Raw genomic sequence first — 22,044 nt, 5'->3', positions numbered from 1 at the left:
TATACCGGTACAAACCTCTATGCGTGTTGATCGTGAGGTACTGGCGTGACTCTTCTTCAACCTCCATCTGCAAGTACGCCTGCGCCAGGTCTATCTTGGTGAAGTGTTTCCTGCCAGACAACGAAGCAAAAATATCCTCAATCCGCGGAAGCGGATACTGCACCATGTGAAGCACCGGAATAACGGTGATCTTGAAGTCTCCACAGATGCGAACCTTCCCTGGTTCTCCTGGCTTGTTGCTCAAAGGACGTTTCATAACGGGAACAATGGGCATAGCCCACTCACTCCAATCTACCTTAGACAGTACACCTGAATGTTCTAGCGCTTCCAGTTCCGCTTCTACAGTAGGTCGTATTGCATAGGGTACCGGTCTGGCTTTGAAAAATTTTGGGTGTGCATGTTCATCAATCTTGATGTTTGCCGTAATTCCTCTCAGTGTTCCCAGTCCCTGCTGGAACACCTCTTTAGCATCATCCAATATTCTGGACAATTGTTTAGGTTTGACATCTGTTTCCCCGGAATCTACCGTTAGTGCCTTCAAGGAGTGCCAGTCCATATTCATTTTCCTAATCCACTCCCGTCCCAGTAGTGGGGGACCTCCTTCAGGTAGCACATATAAGTCCATTACTTGGCTTTCTTTGCCCTTGTGGACCACTTTTACCTCTATCTTTCCGATGGGGTACACTCTTTGCCCCGTGTATGTTTTCAATATAATCTCCGTATCCCGTAGGGGAATATGTTGGAATAACCTTTTGTAATCTTTCTTATTCATGACCGTCAATGCTGATCCAGTGTCCAATTCCATCTTTACTTGGACTCCTGCTATCTGAAGAGTGACCCAAATTGTCTGGCGATCTGCATCCTTACCAACGTTGTGCACTCTTAAGCTACCCAGTTCATTACTGCTGACGTCTGAATCTGACTTCTGTTCGTTCGAACTGTTCTTTGTCACCTTGTGTACCTTTATGTATTTTCCTTGCGGTGACTTTTTGTTGCTGGTCTTCTTTCCTGACCGGCATACTTTAGCTATGTGGCCAAGCCTGCCACACGTTCTGCATTCTTGGTTTTTAAACCAACACTGGTTCTGATCGTGCGTTGTCTTTCCACAACGATAACATTTTACAGTACTCAAAACCAATTGATTTGTACTGAGTTCCGGTGACCGTAGCTGCATTACTGCCGTGCCTCTCGCTGCGGCTTCGTGTGATGCTGCCATAGTGATCGCTTTCTCAAGCGTCAGCTCATTCTCCTCGAGCAGTCGCTTTTGTGTATCTTCTTTTAATAATCCACACACAAATTTATCTCTTAGCGCATCTGTTAGTCCCGTTCAAAACTGACAGTACTTTGCTAGCTTACGCAATTCCATTAAATATTCAGCATTGCTTTCATCTTTCAGCTGCTTTCTGCTGTAAAATTTAAATTGTTCCGCTAGCATCAGCGGCGTGGGGTTTAGATGATTTCTCAGGACAGTAACAATCTCCTCGAACGTCTTCTCCGTCGGTTCATCTGGTGATAAATGGTGTTTCAATTGCCCGTATGTCTTCGCACCCATTAAGCTTAATAAAGTTAGTGCTTTCTCATCATCTGGGATTTTATTTGCTTTACAATAATTTTGTATGCGTTCTACATACGTGGCCCAATCTTCGATGTCGCTATCAAAGGTATTAATGTTCCCATGTTTAGGCACCATTGCAATTTTTTTTAGTGATTTCCCTTTTTCCAAGATGGCGGCTTCCCGCTCTTGTCTTCGTCCTCCGCCTACAAAATGGCGGTTTCCCGCGCTTGGCGGTCTTTTCCGCGCTCGCCTTCTTCACCCGCTGGCTGCAATGGCGTTTGGCGTGCCGCTGCTGCTCCCCTTTCCCAGCGGTTAGTAACTCCCCCGATGCTGTCTCCGCTTCACCGCGGCTCCCTCGGGCATTCGTGCTTCCCCGATGTCGCGCCTCGCAGCCCTTCTTGCAGCCCGGTTATTAGCACCAGCTGCGTTCGCCTTCACCGCGGCTCTCGCGCCTTCAGTCGCCCCAGACGCTGCGCCTTTTTGGCCCAAATGCGGCCCGGCCCTTATCACCAGCCGCGATCGATGTCCCCGCGCTGCGCCTTTTGGCCCGAATGTGGCCCGGCCCTTATCTCCGGTCGCGATCGATCTCACCGCCCTTATTCCTCCGTCTTCCCTCCCCGTCTGTACAGCCAACGCGGCCGACTTTCTGCTCGCGTCGCTGACCGGCTTACCCACCACTGAGGTAGAAGGAAGATAGCTGACTGCCGCTGATGGAGGCTTCGAGTTCAGGATATCTTCTGCACTCCGGGTTCTCGATGCCTGCCGCGCGACGTGTCTTCCAGCAGGGTGATGAGGGTGGATGCCTCTCTTCGACGCCCGTTCTGTGGACGAAGCCGCCGTGGATATAAACTGCCGCAGGTTAAGAATCGGACTCGTCGCCACTGTTAAGTCTGTGTGTTCTAGTTGTATTTAAGATTAATTACTGACACAGACTACAAGAATAACGTTTCAACAGGTCTTTACTAGTTGGAGGTCAGGGCTATACTAACAGCAATATCACTACACAGTACTTATATACCGGTGGTCACCACCGGTATTACGTATACAGCAGCCAGAGAAAGTAGTACATCTCTTAAGGTGGAACAGGCTTAAGTTCTCTTTAGGTGGAACAGGTTACATACACCACACTATTCACCCTTGTACAATTCCTTAGTATCCCTCATTACTGTGCTTTTGCCTACTCTAGTGCTCCTAAGAAGTGTTGGCCCAGTGGCTGCAGCATGGCTGGTGGAAGGCTGCCGAGTGTCCATGCGGTAGACTTCAGATGGCCTTGCAGGACGCCCTCGATGACTCTGGGCCTGGAAGGCCCGGCTGTAGACTGCACCACCTCAGGCTGGGCAGCAGCAGTCTGGGCTGGTTGGATAACAGGCAGTGAGTGACAAGGGCAATGGGGGAGTGGCAGTGGTGGGAGCAGGAGTGCTGTCACCCAGGGCAGCACCACTGCATTACTACCAATCTGCTAGAGCACAGATTACTGGCTTGCTGTGACACTGTGAGAGGTCCGGTGGACGGTGGTCGACCCAGCCATGATGGCAACAGTCAGAACTTGCGTGGCATCAAGCTGAGACTGCATGAGAGCAGTCTGAGAATCGATGGCACCAACCATAGACTGCATTACAGCACTAAGACGTTGCGTCGCTTCTGCCTGTGCTGCAATGGAAGCTGCGACATCACCCATCACACGTGGCATCGAGTCTGGGTGGCCATGGTCTCTTTGGGAGTCCACCATCCTTTGCAGACTTAAAATAATGGGCTCCACCATGTGCGCAGAGCCTGTGCAATGTTGGAGGCGGACTCCGCCACGCTCCTTACCATTGCCGAGAGGCTCTCAGGCACCTTTGCCATTGCACCTATCATCTCCGTGTGCATCCTTCTTCTAAAGGCCTCCCCATTGAGGTCCTCATCTGAGTCTTGTGCAGCAGATCTCACACGCGAACTCGCCCTCTGGGGAACTGACTCCCGAGCTACCCTTTCCCCCTGGCTTTGCTGCATCCCGCTCATCCCCAGTACCTCACCCTGTGCAGATCCTGCTACTATACTAGGCTCTAAAGAAGTGTAGTGCCAGTATCTGAGCTGGTGCCTGTGGGTGAGACATGCGGTGATGCGGTGTGTTCTTCCTCTTCATCTTCTTCCGCTTCGCTCTCTATGATACGCTCAGGGACAGTCTGCTCAGCTGCTTGCTCATTATCTGAAAGCATAAAGGCACAAGAGGCGGGTTAAGGTGAGGGAAGGGTGGCAGGAAGAGAGAAAGGCATGCATACAGGATGATTAGCTGGAAAGTGGGAAAGGCTTGTGGGGTGAAGGGGAAGTGGGATGTGAGAAGGAGTGGGGAAGAACATACTATTGTTGTCACCAAGGGGGTCAACGTCGCCAGTGGCCACAGTGCCCACCACCTGGCACCCAATGATTTGCAGCACTCTTTCCTCCAGTGCAGAATGTGGTTGGGTGTCAGGTTTTCCCCCACCTGTGCGCTCCTGCTCCCTCCTCTTGTGAGCGATCTTGGCCTGCAAGAGAGAGGAAAGTGTGTGAGTGAGTGTGGAGCAATGTGTTTGGGAGATGTGCCTGCCATAGTTGAATAGCTGTCATTGTGTGCAAGGTGTGAGATGTGGGTGTGAGTGTTGGTAGGTGGAGATTGTTGGTGGGTGAGTGATGGGGGTGTGGTGCTTTGGGCAGTGTGTGCAGACTGGTTCAGATGGTGGTATGTAGCATTTGTTGAAGCATTGACTCACCCTGGCCACCCGAGTGAGGTTGTTAAATTTCTTCTTGCACTGTGTGTGGATCCTGGGGACCACAGTGCTGCCCAAGACCTGCTGGGCTACCTCCCTCCACATGGTGCGGAAGACCTGTAGCGAGGACCTCCTGCCACTTCTCGGGTAGTGCACCGCCCTCCATCTCTGCATAGTGAAGACCAACGCCTCCAATGCCTGGTGGCAGAATCTGCAAGCTCTCTCCCTGGGTCATTGATCTGCCATAATGACACCTCCTTCAGTGGTCCGGTTCCTTCTCTTTGGCATTCTGATGCTTGCTGAGACAGCTGCAGAACCAGCAATGCTGAGAATGAGGTTCTGCAGCATGATTGAATCTTCCCTTTAAGAACTGGAAAGAACCTATGGCAATGATGACTAGCGATTAGACTGCACCTGAAATTGCTTAGCGCTTTGAGTTTAATGCCACTGAGCTAGGTCATTAGCGCTTGATTTAGTGCTCCCATCCTCTCTTTGAGCCATGACACTGAATTTTGTGTGCAGTGAGATTCATTTGCACCTGGTGCTGAATCTCAAACTTTTCAGAAGACAGTGCCCATTCTTGGGCGATTATTAATTTTGCCCCCATAATATGATAATAATTGGAGAATGTTTAACTGGCCATGGTGAAATCTATAGGTAGATTTTATTCTTAAGAATTATCTTGCATTTCATGAGAAACAGGCCTTGGTTTTCCAATTTCTGTTATTTTAATGCTGCCATTAATCCATGTAAAATAAATAGGCTATTACTGGTGTTAAACTAACACTGATTGGAAAATTTAGGCTACAAAGTCATAAGTGAATAACATAGGCAATCCTCAACACTGAACTGCATTTCACTCCCCCTTTATTTTACTGTAGCACATTGTGAATGCCATTTAAACTGGAGGGTTAGCCTTGCGATCGTACTTTAGTGGAGTTGCAAATACTGTAGTTAGCTATTAGTGCAAAGTTAGCCAAAAACACATTGAACTGCCTGCCCACAATTTCTGGTTTCAGTTTATTTGAATAATTAGCATGATCTTCCAGTGCAGTTTTGGCCTCATTCCAAGAGCTAGTCTAATGGGGTATGCAGAAAAAAATCTAAATAGCATCTCAAATTTAAAGGGATGTGCCACTTCAAGCTAAGTGGCCGCATATGAGAGAAAATATTGTTACAGTTTTTATAAAGGTTCAGAATGGATTTTAAATATTTGTCAACCTTTTCCAAGGCTGTGTACATGGCAGGAATGAACTGCTGGGCAAATAGGATGTGAAAGGAAACTTAATGTGGAGGCAAGAAATGAAGTCTATGGACAAACGATGAAGTGATGCAGCACCCGAGCCTAGTTTGCTGGCTGGTGAAGTGCATGTGCATCAGGTAGTGCCTTATCTGGAATTGCAGCGCCTCCTCCCCAGAGGATAGTGTAGTGTATGTGCTTTAAGTTAGAACTACTTTTTACAGCTCCTGTATACTGTAGTACCGGCAGTAACCACACCGGTATATAAGCTGTGCGCATGCCTCTGTACTCCAGTCTAGAGATGACCCTCCTCCAGTAAAGACCTGTTGTTTGTTTATGTACAGCATCCGTGTAATTCTTTATCCACTGAACCACGTATCTAACAGTGGCGATGAGTGTTGATGCGAATCTACCTGCAACATTAAACAAAAAAAACAAAAAAGTAGTCGAGTCCAGGAACACGGGCGTTGACCGCGAGCAACCGCCCAGCAGTCAGGCAGAGATCCAACTTCGCTGGGGAGGCTGTGGAGAGCCGGGCATGGTTCCCCAGCCACAACGAGCAGTAAGAGACCGACGATAGGTCCTGAGCAGACCCTTCCCGAGCAGTGGCGGCTGGAGCCGACCGACGGCAGAGAGAGAGAGCCGGGCAGCGTCGACGGGGTAAGAAAAAGGGTGAAAAGAGCAGGGCGCAGCCGGGGGTTGATCACCGAGCGGCGTCGTGGAAAAATACTGCAAAACCGGAGAGAGAGAGGGTAAGAAACAGTCGGGTTCTAGACTGAGCGGCGTCGACAAATATCAAGAGAAGAACGCGCAGAGCACAGCCAGGGATAACGGGCTAATCAGGGTCCGCGGGGCGAAGCAAGGGGAGACGCCATTGAGCCGCGGAGAAGCAGGGAGAGCGCGGGAGACGCCATTGAGCCGCGGAGAAGCAGGAGACGCCATTTTGCGAAGCCGCAGCGGTGAAGATGGGCGAGCGCGGGAAGGAAGGAAAGCGTGGGAGATGCCATTTTGTGCCAGCAGAGAAGAAGGGGAAGCGCGGGAGGCGCCATTGGTGATAGTTAACGCACAACCAAGGATGCCGAAGAGTGGCAGTATCTCTACGTTCGGCAATGAAGTCGAAGATTGGGCGACATATGTGGAATGTATTGAGGTGTACTGCAGGGCGAATGAAGTGCCAGATGCTAATAAAGCACTGGTTCTGTTAAATTCCATGGGTGCAAAAACTTATGGGTTACTGCGAAATCTAATAGCCCCAGAGAAGCCGGTAAACAAGAATTTTGAAAGCATAGTAGAAATCCTACAGGACCACTTAAACCCCACATCGCTGCTGATAGCAGAACGATTTAAGTTCCATAAAAGGAACCAACACAAAGACGAAAGCAATGCTGAGTACTTAACGGAACTGCGCAAGCTATCGAAATACTGCCAGTTTGGAGCGGGAATGGCAGACACGTTAATGGACAAGTTTGTGTGTGGGCTACAAAGTGAAGGAACACAGAAACGGCTTCTATCAGAAAAGGACCTTATGCTGGACAAAGCTTTCAGTATGGCAGTATCACACGAAACAGCTGCAAGGGGTGCTGCAGAGATACAATGGAGACCGCAAGAATACGGCACCAACGAAATGACCTATGGAACAGGGAAGTGCTATCGCTGCGGCAGAACAACACATGACCAGAAAGATTGTTGGTTCAAGGACCAAGTGTGCAGACAGTGTGGGAAAGCAGGACACATAGCAAGAGTCTGCAGCTCTGGGAAGAAAACCAACAGTAAGAAATCTCCACAGAAGTACAAAAAGGTACACCAGGTGATGGACAGTGGTTCAGGCGAACAGAAAAGTGACACAGACTCCGGAAGCAAGGAACTGGGTTGTCTGAAACTGCATAATGCAACTGAAATAGAGGATAACCAGACTATCTGGGTTACACTCAATATAGACGGAGTCCAAGTGGAAATGGAATTGGACACAGGGTCAGCTCTAACAGTCATAAATCAAAGAGACTACAAGCGGCTATTTTCACACATACCCTTGAAAGCTACAGAGATTGTCTTGAAGACGTATACGGGGCAAAAAGTCTACCCCAAAGGAAAAATAAGGGTGAAAGTGACATATAAAGGTCAGGAAATACCTAAAATGGATATATATGTATTGCCAAATAGAGGACCACCACTGCTAGGACGTGCGTGGATCCGGAAGATACATTTAGATTGGCATTCCATACAGGCACTGAAGGTGGAGGCCAAAAAGGATGACGACGTCACACCTGGATGACTGTCAAAAATGCTAACTGATGCAAAAGAAGTGTTCCAGGAGGGACTAGGAACACTAAAAGGAATAACAGCAACAATTAAAATAGAGGATAATGCAAGCCTAAAGTTTCTGAAGGCCAGACCAGTGCCTTATGCGATCAGACCAGCGGTTGAAGCAGAGCTGGAAGGGTTGGAACGTTCAGGAGTACTGTCCAAAGTGGACTGGAGCAAGTGGGCTACACCCATCATCCCTGTAATGAAGAGGTCATTCAGTAATACGCCTGGGGAACCAAAGAAGATCCGCATCTGTGGGGATTTTAAGGTGACAGTGAACCCAGTCCTTCACACGGTGCAATATCCGCTTCCACGAATTGAGGATATTTTCGCCTCGCTATCTGGTGGTAAACACTTCACCAAAATTGATCTAGCCCAGGCGTACTTGCAAATGGAAGTAGAAGAAGCTTCAAAACATTACCTTACGATCAACACCCATAAAGGTCTCTATCAATACAACCGGCTGGCATTTGGAGTAGCCTCGGCTCCGGCTATCTGGCAAAGGGGCGATGGATCAGGTCCTGCAAGGGATTCCAGGGACCCAGTGTTATTTGGACGACATCTTGGTCACGGGCAAAAATGACGGTGATCACCTCGCTAACTTGGAGAAGGTGCTCGCCAGATTAAAGGAATATGGGCTACGAGCTAATCGCCACAAGTGCGAGTTTTTCCAGAAACAGATCTCGTATTGCGGCCACGTCATCGATGAAGAGGGGTTACATAAGTCCCCTGACAAGATTGAGGCAGTAGTCAAGGCTCCAGCACCGGAAAATGTGTCACAACTGAGGTCGTTCCTCGGGCTGGTAAACTATTACCACAAGTTCTTACCAAATTTGTCTACGGTACTACACCCGCTGAACACCCTACTGCAAACAGGGGTACCATGGAATTGGGATGACGAACGTAGACGAGCTTTCCAGAAGTGTAAAGAATTGATCACATCAAAAGAGGTGTTGGCCCATTTCAACCCAGCACTACCAATTCGGTTGGCATGTGATGCATCACCCTACGGCATTGGAACAGTGCTGTCGCACAAATTCCCAGACGGGTTGGAGAGGCCAGTGGCCTTTGCGTCTCGGTCACTAACCTCAGCCGAGCGCAACTACGCCCAGATTGACAGGGAGGCCCTCAGCCTAGTATGGGGAGTAAAAAAATGCAACCATTATCTGCATGGGCAGAAGTTCACCTTGCTGACTGACCACCAACCACTTGTCTCCATCTTTAATCCTAAGAAGGGCGTGCCAGTAATGACTGCACAGCGGTTACAAAGATGGTCCCTGTTTCTAGGGGTGAATTAATATGAAATAGAATATAAAGGCACGAAACAGCATGGGAACGCTGATGGGCTATCGCGCCGGCCACTGCCTACGGTGGAGGAAGCACCAGCAGTGGACCCTATCGAGATATTTTATTCATCGATAATTGAACGATTGCCAGTAACAAACGCGGATATAGAGAAGGAGACCTGCAATGATCCGACGCTGTCACGGGTATATGAATTGATGGTGAGGGGATGGCCAACACATGGCGACTCACTGTTGCCAGCATTCTCATCCAGAAGAGAACAGCTGTCAGTATGCCAGGGGACAGTGATGTGTGGATCCAGAGTGGTGATTCCACCCATGTTAAGGGAGAGAGTGCTAAAGGAGCTACATGAAGGTCATCTGGGGGGAGTGAAAATGAAAAGCCTTGCTAGGGCTTATGTGTGGTGGTCGGGAATCGATCAACAAAACGAAGACCTAACTAAGAGCTGCTTAGGATGCCAGAAGGTCCAAAATGCACCACCACATGCCTCTCTACACCCATGGGAGTGGCCCTCCTCTCCATGGCAACGGGTGCACATTGATTTCGCTGGTCCATTCATGCACCATGTCTTTTGGGAAGCAACAACCACGCTCAACTGTCTTTACAGCACTCGCACTCCCGCTCCTCCAGGCCCACAAGGCATACTTTTACAAATAAAATGTACTTCTGGGCCTGCTGCTCCTTTGCATCTCGTGCTCCTGGCAAGGTCGGCAACGGGCGTTGAACTTCGCTCCCGAGAGTTAAAATAACATCGTGGTCTGAATGACATCATCAAACCCTCACTTTTGAATTTCAATGAGGCTATTGCCTGCCTGGTGCGTGGGCCTTTAGCTGGCCGGAACGCACTTGTTAAAATGATGCACGGAGCAAGGCCAGCATGGATTAGGTACATACATACATACATAGGAACATACGAATTAGGAGCAGGAGGAGGCCACTCGGCCCTTCGAGCCTGCTCCGCCATTCAATAAGATCATGGCTGATCTGATTACTCCACATTCCCGCCTACCCCCGATAACCTTTCACCCCCTTGCTTATCAAGAATCTATCTACCCCTGCCTTAAAAATATTCAAAGACTCTGCTTCCACTGCCCTCTGAGGAAGAGAGTTCCAAAGACTCACGACCCTCTGTGAGAAAAAAATTCTCCTCATCTTTGTCTTAAATGACTGACCCCTTATTTTTAAACAGTGAACCTTAGTTCTAGATTCTCCCACAAGAGGAAACATCCTCTCCACATCCACCCTGTCAAGATCCCTCAGGATCTTGTATGTTTCAATCAAGTCACCTCATACTCTTCTAAACTCCAGTGGATACAAGCCTAGCCTGTCCAACTTTTCCTCATAAGACTACCTGCCCATTCCAGGTATTAGTCTAGTAAACCTTCTCTGAACTGTTTCCAACGCATTTACATCCTTCCTTAAATAAGGAGACCAATACTGTACACAGTACTCCAGATGTGGTCTCACCAATGCTCTGAATAACTGAAGCATAACCTAGGAGTAGATTGCTACAACCATTTTAATACTCCCCACACCCCATTCTCATCGGATGCGGGAAGTTACAATCAGGACTATCGTTTTTTAAATTAACTAACTGTGATGTCGCTCACTTTTATGTATTATTGGTGATGCCTTTTTCTCCTTTGGAATTTTAAATCCCAGTTTTGATTTATCCTTCAGTTTGAGGTTGTACATCAATGGGCGAGTCATGGACTCAAATGCATCTGGCACTTGGCTTTGTTAAGCACCGCTCCTCTTGAGCCAGTTGAAGTTTGACATTTTCCCCTTCATTTTGATTAAAATGCAAATAGCCACATGAATTATGTAAAAAGGAGATTATTCAGGGTAATTAACATTAACATTTTAAAAATTACTTAATTGCTAAGTTTACTAGTGATTTAATTTGAGAATGGCATATGACACTGGCAGCCCTTTGCAGAATAAGAGGGTGTGCATTCCTACTGTGTGGACAATACTCTTGTCAATAGTGAAAGAGACAGGACCAGACGGAAACACTTCACAGTGAATGCAGCTAGTGTAATTAGAACTTGCTTGTTCAATTATTTATTCACTACAGCTTTGTAAAATTATCAGGTTAAACAGCAAGAACCAAAAGAAAAAATTGGAATGAGAAACTTGAATGTTCACGACTGTATGTTTTCATTTGATTGAACCCAACTTTTTCCCTTTTATCCCTAGGAGCTGGGTTCAGATCCAACACAGACAGATGGGATGGGAATGCATTCAGATGACTCTTCAGAGATCCAAATTAAGTGAATTTTCTCAGCCTCCATCTGGTTTTGGGTGAACACGAATCCACAGATCAATCCTGGCCTCAAACCTGGAACTACTGTAGTTAACACTTAAAAGAAGCAAAAAGGGCAATTTATTCAGGTAATGTCAATAATGCTATGTGAACCCATAGTTGTTTTATAATGCCCCAAACTCTTATTTCATATGCCATTGTTTAAAAATCCCAAAGCAACTGCAAAGGATGTTTGTCACAGAAGCTAGCTGAGTGCTTTTAGCTCAGAAAAGGCTTACAATGCCCTATCTAATAGAGGTAATAATTGAGACAATCAGTGCTTCATGTTATCAACTTTGTACCCCCCAGTTGCCACGGCCCTCATTAAAGAGAACAATAAAAAAAATCAAAGGAGCAGTGCAATTAGTAATGTATTGTTACTATTCAACCTGATTTGTAACAACATTTAATAACCATTTTATTAAAAAATAATTATGCAAACATATATAATGCTGTAGAGAAAGCAATTATGTGAATTTCCTTAGGCTCTACTTGTCCTACTTATGCTACCTCGAATGAATTATCTTTTATAAGTGCCACATATGGTGTGAAATGAGAAAGCCTTGAGGTGTAACCATTGGTGCAACAGTACACATTTTCAGCCACTAACATATCTCACTTTATCTAATAAAGTCCGGAAAGAAATGAAATCACTGATGATTAACAATGTTAAGCAACTAATTTTTGTTGCTGCATTTTCACTTTTCATGTCGCAAAAAGAAACTAGAAAACAAAGCTATGATCTTTTCAAACATCATGTACAACATTACGGAGGATAAAAATATGCCCATCTCTAATGACATCTATTGGAAACATTATCTACACAGCATATATCAATAGAATGAAAGGTTACAAAACAGCAAAATCAATGAACATGAATTAGCATAAATAAGAATGATGAACCTGTAAGGAATCTCAAGGATAGAAGGTAGTGGTAGTCATTCTAGGGGTGGGGTGGGAGGTTAGTGCATATATAGGCTGAAGGGAAACAGAAGATGACAGGCAAAGACATATACCAGAATTGCAATAGAGGATCTACTATTGTCTGAAATTACTGCCCTAGAAAATAATCCAGTTTATACCTAAAGCCTAACAGAATGGGTGTCATATTTTGCTGGTTCCATATTCTGCAATTCAGTATATAGTTATATAAACCACTTCCTCTTGTCAGACAGGACAACACTGGTGTCTGGTTAGCTCTTCAGAAGTTACACAAATGCATTTTGACGGGACTAAAAGGCTAATCATGATTAACCAGTTCTTCTGATATGGGCCACATACTAGCATCAGGACACCGAGAGCATAGCTATCTTGGATGCCAAGCACATACAAGTTAATACTTAACCACGTCACTAGGTCACTCTTATTTAGTTTGCCATTTTTTTGAGGATTTTAGAGGAAATCTCCTGATTTATGAAATTAATTTAATAAACTGAACACTTAGAATATTTACATTCCATTCATTGCATCATTTTTTCTGGACCATTCAAGAAAAAAATCTTTTAAATTTAATGTAGACAACCATTAATCAGTTTAAAAATTACAAGCAACCTTTTTGCCACAGAATCACTTTTAATTTTACGGACACCGTCTTCATTCAAACTTCCTTTCCATTACTCTACAAATACACAAAAACAGTCATGTAAATCACAAGAAGATGCATGCAATGGAATTGATGCAAGAACAATATTTACATAGAAGAAATAATTTATCTGCCGCATCTGGCACAAGGCAAGTTACCTTTCTCATTAATATGTTAATGGTAGTAAGATCCATTGGCCTGAACACCATATGTGGCTCAACATTCCAAAAACTGTAACAGCCGTGAGAGTGAACAGACAACGTGCTGAACATTTTAAATCTGTATCTTAAATGGGATTGGAAAGTTCTTTATATCCAGATGCACACTGAAATAACAAAATTACATACAATTATATAATTGGCTTTGCACAATTGGACGAGCTGATTGATAGCTGTAACAGAGGTTCCTAAACGGGGGTACGCCCCTCTCCTCCCCCTCCCCGCCACCCCCAACCAGGGGCATGTAGATCTGGAAGACGGTTCGCATGCTAAGGCAACAGTTAACTCTGTTTCTCTCTCCACCGATGCTGCCTGACCTGCTGAGTATTTCCAGCATTTTCTGTTTCTATTTCAGATTTCCAGCATCTGCAGTATTTTGCTTTTGAGTTAATGCCATCTGTAGTTTTAAGATTCGATAAAATCATGCAGATTATTTTGCTGCATCACGATTGTACTGATTTTCAATTAAATGCTTTTGTGTGGCAGTTCAGAATTTTTCTACATGACTACTTAGGTGAATAATTTTAATTTTCTACTTACCTTTTAATTTAAAACTACAACAGTGTTATTCAGCCTAGAGTTTATCACTGCAGATTATTTTTTAGTGAGCCCCTATACCTATGAATTGTTGGAATGATCTAATACTGATTGTAGGATCTTCATATTGACACAGCAGTAGGGCAATTTTAAAACTTGAATGTTCCTATTGTATGGCCCAAAATGTTACTTTGATATGCCACTCAAGAGCAAAACTAATCTGCTCTAGATTGTCAGCTTCCAATTTTCACCTCTTTAGCACAAGTGTGCAAATGAGTTTAAAATCAGGGGCAAATGGCCCCAATTTACATTCATTTCAAAAAATGATATTTTGTGTTTGGACGCAGTGGAGCCAAAATGAAACATTCATATGCATGTAAAGGAAATGCATGTACCTGAGGTTGTCCTTAGTGGCCATTGAAACACTTGCACATCGAAAAGCAACAGATTTCTTTTAAAATTTAAAAAATATACTTTATTCATATAATTTGTAAAGGTACGTTGCAGTACAATCCAAATGTTGGACAATAACCTGGTGTTGTGTGACTTCTTACATTTGTCCACACCAGTCCAACACCGGCATCTCCACACAATCCAAATGTCGCAATTCACATAGTGTAATACAGATTATATAGAGTACATGGCACTCTAGGATGCCTCATTCCACTTCTTCTTCTTAGGCAGTCCCTTGGAACCGAGGATGACTTGCTTCCACATTAAAAATGAGTTCTCAGGTGACTGATGAGTCCAATGTGGGACCTACAGTCTCTGTCACAGGTGGGGCAGACGGTGGTTGAAGGGGCGGGTGGGTGGGGTGCTTGGGTTAACGTGCACTCCTTGCGCTGGGCTTCCGCTTGCTCCTGGCAAAGAGACTCAAGGTGTTCGGAGCCTTCCTGGATGCTTCTCCTCCAATTTGTGCGGTCTTGGGCCAGGGATTCCAGGGGTCAGTGGGGATGTTGCACTTTTTCAAGGAGGCTTTGAGGGTGTCTGCCACCTGGGGCTCTCTTGCCATGCTGGAGCTTTGAGTAGAGCGCTTGTTTTGGAAGTCTCGTATCGGGCATGTGGACAACGTGACCTGTCCACCGGAGCTGATCAAGCGTGGTCAAAGCTTCGATGCTGGGGATAATGGCCTGAGCGAGAACACTGACGTTCCACTTACAGTGCAGATTACATCTACATTTACATTACATTAAACATTTTCTAATACATACAGCCCCTCAGTGTAAAATGGCGGGAGAGCCCTAAACTGTGGCCTTTCCCCATTGAGCCTTTGCGGCAGCTGCACTGAGCTTCAGTGCGTCCCTCACCACATAGTCCTGGACCTTGGATTGTGCAAGTCTACAATACTCAGTCATGGACAGCTCCTTGCACTGGAAGACCAGCAAGTTTCGGGCAGACCAAAAAGCGTTTTTCACTGAGTTGATGGTCTTCCAACAGCAGCTGATGTTTGTCTCGGTGTGCGTCCTGGGGAACAGTCTGTAGAGCACAGAGTCCTGTGTTACGGAGCTGCTCAGGATGAACCTTGACAAAAACCACTGCATCTCTTTCCGGTCTCTTCCCCACCGCAGCTGCCTGGAGGACAACGTGCAGCGGCACTGAGACGTCAGGTGTGCATGAAGGAAAAAGAACAGATGCAAGGCCTTCCTAAAGGAATACTCCAAGGAAAATCAACACAGGAACTGTGGAACAGGCGCAACCAAGCCATCCTTATACAAAGGATTGCTATTAGAATACAAAAACATGTAATAATTTTGGGGATGTAAGCTTGAATTTGAATGTAAATTATATTACCTGACAGTACACATTGAAAGACTTACAAATATGACTTTTGTGATTTTTCCTTTTTTTAGAAAAGTGTTAATTCCTGTGCATTTGTTTAATTTATAATCCCAATGGATGCAAGAGCATGCTACTGTCAAAAGAAAAACGTAATCCAGTTATTATGCACAATAAGACTGAGAAGCAGCCACATCTAATCTGCGACTTTGAGTATGGCCAAAAGGGGGAAGTGGCAGAACAGACTGCAGTTAATGAAGGGCCTTCTTGATCAAAGTAACATGGTATTAGCATCTGGACTAGTTTTGTTGTGAAAATATGGGAAAAGCCTCTTATGCTGTTACCTCTGTGCACACTGTCCCCAGAGCATAGTGATTTGTATTGCAATTTTAGATCATAGACGATAGTGAGAGGGAGCATGGAAATCTCACATCCAGATCCCATGGCTTGATAATGCCATCAAATTTAGTTTTTTTTCAAAAACTGAGCTACTTTGTTATGAGGCCTATAATAATCTATAATTAAAAGCTCCTTGTGACAGAATGTATAACCCATGTGTTAGTTAGAATACCACAGTTTTGAAATGATTGGTAATTTGCTTTAAATATTGAACATTTAATTATCAAGATCATTAATCAAAACACACACCTGTTCATGCTTGTAGTGGATATTCGTATTTGGAGCAGCAAATTGTATTTTCCTTGTTCAGATGTACTAACATCTCATGGTCAAAGGTTATTTAATCCTTTGAGCATGCATCAGAAGTCATATGTAAAAAAATGCATAGCAACTGCCTGATAACTGACAGCAAATCAACTGCAATCCATTTTTATTTACTCTCCCCAGATTAGATCAAACTCTTAGAATGGCCATGTTACCATAGGTGGGCAACAGCAGTTTTTCCACACTAGTTGTCAATTAAAAGAGAGGATGTAGATGCAGTAATCACTTGGTGCTACAGCTGAATTTCCAATTACTTCTTGTTAGATCCATTACTAAAATGAGAAAAAGATTCAGCGAACCAATTTACATAAAGCCAATAATGTTGGTTTCTTTGTCAACTTGATTAAACCTCATCGATAAACAGGAAAAAAATGTGAAACTAGCCCATTTACACGTCATTCATCTTTTGTCAACTAGTTTTGTGTCATCTATAGATTTGTCAACAGCTCTTATGATATTGATTAGTCTTGTGTACGTAAAGATAAAAAGTTATTGCCAAATCTATGCCATAAGCAGGTTTAGTATCGTGTAAAGTCAGGCAACCACTTTTTGCCTGTAGCAAGGTAACTGGCCTGCACTGAGCATGCATTGAAAATTTGTGGGTGCACTGCTTGTGATTTTCTGTCAATGCATTGAAAATGGTGAGGACTCATAATTTTACTCCATATAACTATGGTGATATTTTGACAAGTTTTAGGGAAAATAGAGCGGGGGGGTGCGGTTAGCAATACCCACTTGTTATTTAAATGTGGAAGGAGGACCAACTGGTGGGTGTTAACAGGGGAAAGCAGTTTTTTCCAGAGAACTCAGGTGCAGTTTTTTACTGGTGGAGTCCAGGTGGTAGCCATTTTACTTCATTGTGCATCCCGAATCTGCCCATTGACATTCATTCCTTCAAAACATTAACTGTCCCATCAAAGGCATCTTATCATAATTTAAATAATCCCAATATTTTGACTCTATGGACTGGATTTTCATTCTCGATCACACCCAAAATTGGATGGGATAGTGGCAGAAAAAACAGGGTAAAATTGGGCAGCGAAGCCAACTACCACCTCTCCACCCCAACCTTAATTTCTGTTGCTGGCAGTTCCTTTCTCGCCTGCCACCTGCACATGCCAACGGCTTCGGTTCCCAGAGATTTTCCTGCCATCTGCTCCTGTTACCGCCGTTCCCCAGGATTGCCAAGAGAAGCCCTGTGGTACTGTCAATGTACTAGTGAGAAGATCCCAAAGTCTTAGGATGGAAGGAGTGGGTCTAGTCCAATTCGGCCCCAAACATTTAATTTTGTAGACCTGGGTCTCAGTGTGTCAGCAATCTTCCAGCCACCACGTCAAACCCGAGGGTGGCTGTTTGGAGACAAAGGATATGCACTCTACACCTGGTTGATGATTCCCCTCCGCAACCCCAACACTCCTGCCCTTCACTCATATAATGAGAGCCATGCTACCAGCAGGAACATCATTGAGCTGACCATTGGGCTGCTGAAGCAATGGTTCCGCTGCCTTGACCGCTTGGGAGGAGCTCTCCAGTACTCGGCAGAGCGGGTGTCCCATTGCGTGGTGGTCTGCTACATGCTTCACAACTTGGCCATCATGAGGGCGCAGCCTTGCTAGCAGGGATTGCGGGACCACCTCAGGAAGAGGATGAGGAGAAGAAGAGAAGAGAAGGAGGAGGAGAAGAGGAAGAGGAAGAGGAGCAAGTGGAAGAGGAGGAGGGCGAGAAGGACGGGAGGAGGTAGGCAGCAAATCCCCCTTCCACACGGGCTGTCCATGACCGCCTCATCAGACTCTGATTCAAGTGAATGAAACCCCAGATCACCGTTGCTCATCACATCCCCATCAACCACAGCCCAATCATGCTATCCCTCTGTCACAGGACATCACAGCATCCTCCTGGGCACAAAGCTGAAATAACAGCCACTACAAAACAAACATGATGTAAGAAAACTACTAGGCACTTGGTCTGAGTATTAAACAAGGCTTTACTCAACAGTTTTTCAACAGGGAGATCTAGTTGTGTCCTTCACTAGTTCCTGTTAAAGAATGCCCTGAGCAAGCTGGCCCCATGCCTGAGTATTTATACTCTCCCTGGACAGCGCCACCAGCAGGCCACCCAGTATTATTTCCACATGAATGACAAGATTCATGTCATTCTTCCCGCCTGAAAGATTGGAAGTCCGGCGGCTTCATTCTACAGAGTTAGTCAGACTAAGTATCGACGCAGTCATTTGGATCTCCATTGGAGGCTGGAAGGCACGTCTCCTCGGACCGTGTTTTGGTCCCTGGGTCGCTTGGTTCGTACTGGCGGGCTGGCAGAGTCCGTGTCACCTTGATCGACCTGAGGGGGACTGAGAAGATCGTGGCTCCGGGTACGGGCCCCCACAGGCGCAGAGCTGGCTTTGCCCTGCTCAGTAGTCGGTGACTGACCAGCGTCCTGGCTTCGGGTGGCCATCCTGCGGGGAGCGCTCTGTTCCCCGGGTTGATCCGGCGGAATAGCTGGCAGACATTATTGGTGGCTCTTGGGGGAGGAGCAGTTTTATAGATAACAGCTGCAAAACTAGTAGAGGCTCTTGGGGGAGGAGCTGTTTTATAGATAGCAGCTGCAACACTAGTAGAGGCTCTTGACCGGCATACTTTAGAAAAGTGACCTTTCTTACTGCAATGATTGCAGGTTGCATTACGAGCAGGGCAACATTTCCTATAATGGAATGCACCTCCACAGAAGAAACACTTCTTTTTAGATTGCCAAGATGCCGCTAGGGTAGGGTCATCATCAGTGAGGGCTTCTGCCTGAGGCTTACCGGGGGAGTCACTAAAATTGGTAGCAGCAGTTCATGCATATGGTAAAAAATAGGCATCTGAATTTTTTTGAGCTAAGTCCAGTGAACATGCCTGGTTATAGGCAGCTTGTAACCCGAAGGTTTTATTTTCCAACAGATGCTGGCGTATGAGGGGAGAAGCAATTCCGTTAATAAAAGAGTCATGAATTAATTCCTCCTGGTACTGCTCAGCTGAGACAGCTTTAAGGTTACAATCTTTGCTGAGCCTGCAAAGCTCTTGAAGGAATTTGTCAAGTGATACTCCGGGTTGTTGTCGAGTTGTGGCCAGTAGGTGCCGAGCAAAAATTTTGTTTGGGGCCTTAACATATAGTTGCTGTAGTGTTTGGATAACAGAGTCATAGTCTACACAGTCTTCGATAAAGTCAAATACATGAGGGGATACATAATTGGCAAGCATTTGTAACTTATTAGGAACATTCTCACCACACTCCTCGAGGAAGTTGCTGAAGGTATGATACCAGTGTTTCCATACCTTAACAGCTGTGAGTGAATTCGGGTCCAGGTCGAGACGGGCGGGTCTGAGTAGTTTCTCCATGATGGATTGATTACTACGCCCGAGTTCCCTTCTACAGTTTGAATCATAGCTGTCTATTCCCAAATCACTCAGAGTGTGGAGCGGGTTGCAGTTGATTAAATTGATGTAAGAAAACTACTAGGCACTTGGTCTGATTATTAAATAAGGCTTTGATTGATTGTTTTTCAACATGGAGATCTAGTTGTGTCCTTCACTAGTTCCTGTTAAAGAATGTCCTGAGCAAGCTGGGCCCATGCCCGAGTATTTATACTCTCCCTGGACAGCGCCACCAGCAGGCCGCCCAGTATTACTTCATAAGTCATTTCCACATGAATGACAAGATTCATGTCAAAACATTTCAAACAAAATTAATACATTTATCAATAATCAATTCACAAATACTATATCAACTAATCACACTTGTGTAATTCCTTAGTGCCTGTTGGTCGTGTGCCCTTTCCTACTCTGGTGCTCCTACGCAGTATGCCCCCAGTGGTTACAGCATGGCTGGTGGAAGGTTGCTGAGTTTCCATGGGGGAGACTACAGATGGCCTTGCAGGACGACCTTGACCAGCTGTGGACCGAGAAGGCCCGGCTGTAGACTACACCACCTCGGCATGGGCGGCAGCAGTCTGGGCTGGTTGGCTGACAGGCAGAGGCAAGGGCAAGTGGAGTGGCAGTGGTGGGAATAGGAATGCTGTCATCCTAAGAGAGGACAGCAGGTTCCTGCTCCACAGACCACTGCCAAACATTACTGGCCATTAGCCTGCACCTGATATTGGCCCACCTGTTGAGTGTTAAGCCAACCAGCAGCGCATTTAGCACTGAGATCCAGGGCTGGATTTTCATTCAGGTGCGGGTTGGTGTCGTGTAATCCGCATTTCGTGTTATCCACACGAATTTAAATGGATGTGGGAGATTGAAGCAATTTTAACTTAATTGTCCAATTTATTTCCAACGTGCGGGAACCCTTGGCAAATGAGTTTCTCCTGACTGAAAGTTGCCTCCGATGATGTCATAATTGCTGCTGCATTTAAGGTCTACAGCAGTAAGCCTTGCTTCTTCTGCAGACTGCCAAGCTTTTTGACTGTGGAGTGAGAGGAACCTGGAGGTACCATGAGCAGCGGGAGACCTAGATCAGCTCCTCGTTTTGACGAGGTGGCCTTGCAGGCTTTAGTAGATGGGGCTGCAGCCAACAGGGAGGTGCTCTTCCCTTCGACAGGGAGGAAGAGGCCTCCCAAGCAGACCAAGGCAGTGTGGATACAGGTGGCTGAGGAGGTCAACTCCTTGGGAGTCACCTGCAGAACTTGGATTCAGTGCCACAAGTGATTTCATAACCTTCTCCGCAATGGAAAAGTGAGTATGATTTTCCCATCACCCTCAATCTGATCCCCATTGCCTTTCCTCACCAGCACTCAGCTTCAGCAAGCTCTTCCTCCACATCCCACTTGACACTGATATCCATGTACCCTTACCCATTCCCTTTCTCTCTATGGTCACATTCACATAACTATTCGACTATGCAGCCCTCACACTCCCTATCACTCTGATGCTTTGCAAACAACTGACAACACACAGGGAGGGCCCTTGGTCTTGCCACCTCACTCCATCTTTGTCTCCTTCTAAGTATCGATGCTATGGAATCTCTACACTCACTCCTTCATTCTCACTTTGTTGCAGCATTGTGCAGATGTCACTCACTACCTCTCGCGAAAGTCGGAGCTGCCTTTGGCACTGCTGCTCAGACATGTTGAGGTAGCTGACCCTGTGTCTGCAGACCCTGTTTGGGAGGTATCTCCTGTGCCGACGGGCTTCCATGCGCTGGCCCCTTCTGGCCTGTGCAGCTTCAGGTGGGTGAGCAGCAGCTTGGCGCTCCTGTTGCTGCTGCTGCTGTTGGTGTTGCTGTTGTTCCTGGTTCTGCTGGTGCCGTGGCTGGTGCTCAAGCTCATCTAATGCCCAGAAGGGAAGGAAATAAATGGCTCCCATGCTTCTGGTATATGCCTCAGTTGAGGAAGCGCTCAGTGAGGGTGGCAAGAGGGGTTTCCCAGGAGGTCACACTGGAGATGGGTGTCAGGCTCCAAACTTCCACAGCTGTGGTTATGCCTTCTAAAAGTTCCTCTAGACCTGAGACAACAAAGTCCTTCCACCTGCAAATGATGGCTGATCAAATCTCCTCTTTAATGGTTGACCTGCAGCTGATAGTCAGCAATCCAATAGTGCTCCCGCCAGGTTTCACCATCGTGTTTCCCACCAGGTGTGTATCACGTGGAAAAAGGGTTAAATTCGCAAGGGCCTTTCAAAATAGGATTATAGAGGCTATTTAGTGCTTGTTAAGGGCCTTAACGACCTATCCCGCCTGTTGGATGCGGGACGGAGTCGGGACCATTAGACACGACTGTGTTAAAGTTACTCGGAGT

Source organism: Somniosus microcephalus, chromosome 9, assembly GCF_052327205.1.
Source record: "Somniosus microcephalus isolate GS21.2 chromosome 9, FLI_Smic_1.0, whole genome shotgun sequence".
Classification (NCBI taxonomy): Eukaryota; Metazoa; Chordata; class Chondrichthyes; order Squaliformes; family Somniosidae; genus Somniosus; species Somniosus microcephalus.
This window is presented reverse-complemented; position numbering follows the sequence as displayed.